The sequence below is a fragment of the Myzus persicae genome, unplaced genomic scaffold (assembly GCF_001856785.1).
Source record: "Myzus persicae strain clone G006 unplaced genomic scaffold, MPER_G0061.0, whole genome shotgun sequence".
Lineage (NCBI taxonomy): Eukaryota > Metazoa > Arthropoda > Insecta > Hemiptera > Aphididae > Myzus > Myzus persicae.
This window is the reverse complement of record NW_019103986.1, coordinates 1-4562: the sequence shown is the minus strand read 5'-3', so window position 1 is coordinate 4562 and position 4562 is coordinate 1. Positions and strand designations below refer to the sequence as shown.

At 30.9% G+C, this 4562-nt stretch overlaps 1 long non-coding RNA gene across 4 annotated transcripts; it reads right to left on the bottom strand.

Annotated features, from left to right (window-relative positions):
* Positions 1-269: 269 nt before the first annotated feature.
* Positions 270-2150, bottom strand: LOC111037237. Of its 4 annotated transcripts, XR_002604857.1 has the most exons (4): positions 1854-2150; positions 1660-1795; positions 772-1028; positions 270-705 (listed from the first exon to the last, which is right to left on the bottom strand). It is a non-coding gene; the product is annotated as an uncharacterized LOC111037237 (long non-coding RNA). The 4 variants fall into 4 exon arrangements; XR_002604855.1 differs by having other exon boundaries at positions 772-1044; positions 1660-2150; XR_002604854.1 differs by having other exon boundaries at positions 1660-2147.
* Between the last annotated feature and the right edge of the window lie 2412 nt (positions 2151-4562).

Sequence of the window (4562 nt, the reverse complement as noted above, 5' to 3'; positions counted from 1 at the left end):
CGCCTAGAGTACGTGTCAGTAGGCAAGACCCTGGTCGCTATAGCCATATTATATAATATCGTCAATATTAAATTAAGTTTTTTTTATTAATGCCCATAGGTACAAATAACTTTTACATGGTACTTACTCGCAAATTACAATGAGAAAAATTACTAACTTTGATACCGATAACATAGTAGCTCCTGTAATTTAAAGTTCTTTCAATTGCGTATAATAATATACTTTCAGAAGTTATAAACATTTGTATAACTATTTATTTTATNACCACTGTTCGATGTTTTAAGAAGTTATACGAATAGGTATACGAAATTTGAACAGACTAAGAATTGGGTTATTAAACGTTCACTATATGCATCACACACATTTTACTATTCTTGACATAAGCTTTGAATTAGGCTAGTGGTAAAAATTATAAAACAGACTGCATTTCTGCATGATAAAGTAAATTTTGATTGATTTTCAATAGTAAATTTAAATATATCAGTGCCGTTCCTCCTACAAGGTCAATAATTTTTTTTGGGTGGAGTAGTTTAATGTAATTATACACTATACATATATTATTTATCAAAAACGAGCTCATGGGGGGGAGACAAATTTCTCACTGAACTCCTCCCCCGAAGACGCTCCTGAGTGTAAGTCGAATATATTATAATGACAAACTGAGCACAGTTCCAGGTTTCAGGACGCTTGCACGAATGCGTTCTTCTGTAAAGTATAAAAGTTCGTCAACCGTCATACTTTTACTAGTAATTTAGTATTTTAAGGTCTTACTTGGATTAAATAATGTGTGTAGATGTCTCCGTTCGATATTAGTTATCATCTTGGCACAGCAGAATTTTACGCAGGTGGGTTATTATTTTGAAATTAAATGTGACAATTATTGCATTTGATAAACAATTCCGTGCGAAAATATATAGGTTAGGTTAGTTATCCACAAGTTGTTCAGACTAAAAGCAGATGCGCGCTCGTTTATATCCCAGTACGTTTTTTTTCAGTAAAATAAACTATTTCAAAATATATGCGTCACCCTGAAATGATAACTCCCTGAAGAGTATTTGTTTATATGCTTATAGAATCTAAAATAGGTTATTATAGTTGGGAGGGGAGAGGGCGCACACTCAAATTCCAATATTGACTTGCACGTTGGGTTGTAGTATAAAAATGATTGTTCAAACTATTGTTTATTGAAAATTCAAACAAAAAACCAAAATGTGTTTTTATAGTACGGATACAAAACTGACATATAGCTTGCTGACATCCTCGCAAATCTACAATGCATATTATACGATAAATTGGTCTTAACTCTCTCCGTTCTCGTAGTATTTAACAATATAATCGAGAAAGTCCTATTATAAACGTGAATGATATGTGTGCACTGTGCATCTGAGAAACGGTATTGCTTTCAACCGGAAGCCTAACCTCGATATCTAGACACTATTATTAATATAATTTACATACATTGTCTCTATTGACAACCATGTTCAAAATAGTCTATGGAGTACATAATATTATATTCCACTATGCGACTGGGCGACTTAACAGTTAACATTTTATTTCATGATTTTTCACCGTGAATAGAAGTTTGGTGTTATTGTTATTTAAAAATATATAGTAGTAGATGTATTATAAAAGTTGTTACTAATTAGTAATTATACCAACCTTGGTGTGTCTGGTAATAAACTCAATTGTAATTTCCGCTTAGCGGTTGTCCTTCTTCATATTCTGAGTAAAATGATTAATTATTGCCCAAACGTCTATAATACGGCATTGTTTGATATTCGATCCATTGAGTTTTCTACGGATCCATAAAAAAAGTTATTACGTTGAATATCAATAATAAATCGTAACGTCACCGTCATCGGTAGTTCAGTTCGTTGTCACTAATCCAATGAAAGATCCATCCACATTAAACATTTATTTATTTTTGATAAAATTGAAATCCAACTTTGGGTTGAATGTGGATACTTAGCTTTATATAATATATATTCTAAATTTTAGATAAACGTTGCCAAAAAAACAATTCAAATATATAGATTTATAGTAGTACAAAAGTATTTAGGTTAATTGCGTTGTATTATGTGTTCACGTCCTTGCAAAGTAATCGAGTATAAAAAAATGTATGTTGTATTAAGCATTATAGATACTTACTATAGCCTATAGGGGGGAACTGTGGCAGAGTTAGTTGGCTTACTGTGTATACAAACACAATTCAGAAGTACCTATGTATAGTAAACCAAAACACAAATATTAAAAATACGCGATTAATAGCATCACACTTTTCACTTTAATCTTTTTTTTATGTTCACACAATCACACTTGTCTGTATAAAGTTGCCTACAATTTTCATAATGCGTTTTGAGTCATCTAATACTTTAATTTACGACGTATATGTATATGACGTTTAATTAACAAGAAATAGCGGTCACGAATACGTTTTTTCCACTATTATAACATAATATGTAATTGTAATAAAATGTTTGGAGCTCAAAGAAAAATGACCATCACAAAACCCATCATTTGCATCAGTGGTATATTATACCACGCAAATCATCATCCAAAGTAAAGACAATCGTTGACCAGGTCTACACTATCATACTATAAAAGCAGTATTGATTTATAAAAAAAGACCTATCACCAGTAATAATACTTGGTTTAAATAACCTTTTGAAAAGTTTGATATTTTTGGAATATGCTCTATTTTTATACATTTTTATTAATTCCACAATGTTATTTTTTTCTTTTCCCCGATTATTCGAATCCCCCCCCCCCTAATATAACAAATTTATAATTACATTATGATATACCTAATATAGGTACAATATACGCACTGCCTACTTCTGACCAGTTCCGAGTAATATATTATTGTAAACAGTGGTGACGAACAGGAACAGATGCAGATATCAATTGTAATTTCAAAAATCCCATATGTAGGAAAAACCTATTGATGAGAAATTATAAAACAATTGATGGATGGCATTGAACGACAGCGTTCGTCTTTTGTGTAATATTTTATTATTTAGTATTTACATGTTTAACTGAATTGGTTGTGCTTCATACCTGTGTATACCTACACCACGATTTGCAACCAAATATTATCAATAATCATAAAGCATTTCGTCAGCATATTTTTTAAACCAAGTTTACGGTTTCGAATAAGGTGTAACTATAGGTATAATAGTTATAGTACCCAGGTANCGTCCTCGCCTTAGCTGCAAGGACCCCTAACAATATATTATTATAGCTGTAATATATCATATCAATATAATAGGTAAAACTCGTCCATTTGCGGTATCTATACGATCATCACCTGCTCTAAAATGCAAAGGTATCAACTGAACCCTTTTGTTAGCGCTGTGGTACCTAAATTTAATGTTGACGTTTAACACATTATACTAAACATTTGGGTAGACAAACTTAAGTAATACGTATTAACCGTATCGGTTGGTTGGCAAAAATAAAATGTGTACAATTTGATACAATTCTAAGCATGAAATCTGATTCGAATGACATCACTGCAGTATGAATTGTAATAAACGTTGTTTATTTGAATGATTATTTTTGATCAAATACGTTTAATTTTATAACTGATTAATATTTATAATAATATATACAGGGAATCTATTTTTAAGCATTTTAAAATTGATTAAAGCAACATTATGAGTTACGTTTATAGAAAGCGAGGCTAAGATATATTTATTATAACTTCTGAGAAAGAAAATCAATCTTCAAGTTTCAATTTACTCAAAAGTCAAACAATTTTGGTACTGTCACACAGACACACAGTGTATAAGTTATAGCTTATAAAGTTTAAATTAATATAGCAATAGAAATAGGTATCCACTATCGTTATTATTGTTATAACTTATAACTAAGTAAGAAATGGATTAGATACTAATTGTTGGGTACTTAATTCAAAATGTGAATAAAAAAAAGCAGACATAATTGTAGAACAGGCACATAGCTCATTCGGTTTAGAATAAGGCGTCACGTAGTTCTATGCCATTTTTTCCCAACACATTTCAGTCTGAAAATATTGCAATTATCGATATTACATAATATAGGTGTTATAATATGTGCAATTACCTACTGTGCAAACAAAACGTATACGCATTTTTATTTTTATTTTACAGTTGTTCATAAAAAGTGCTTTGGCATAAATTAATGTAAGTTTACGTCGATTAGGTATATATCATTATATAACTGCCGGTACAAATGCATTATTACTATACCGTGTAGTGTGTACTTCTGTGTCTAGTGTCTACTCAACGAATTTGTCATAGTCATTAAATGTTTGATAAGTATTATATTATGTGCAGTGGCACAGACTTAAAATTAAATAGGGACGGATAGTGACGCAATAATTGTTGTGTATAGGAGCCACAATGGCTACCATTGACAATATCCACCTTAGCATAGGGACGTCATTTCAACTTTGTGATAGGCATGCTAACAACTAGGCTGGTAAAAAAAATGTCAGCGTGCCAATATAATATATTGTACTACCTATAGAGTTATTTACAATAACCATCATAAAAAAAAGTTATTACGTTGAATATCAATAA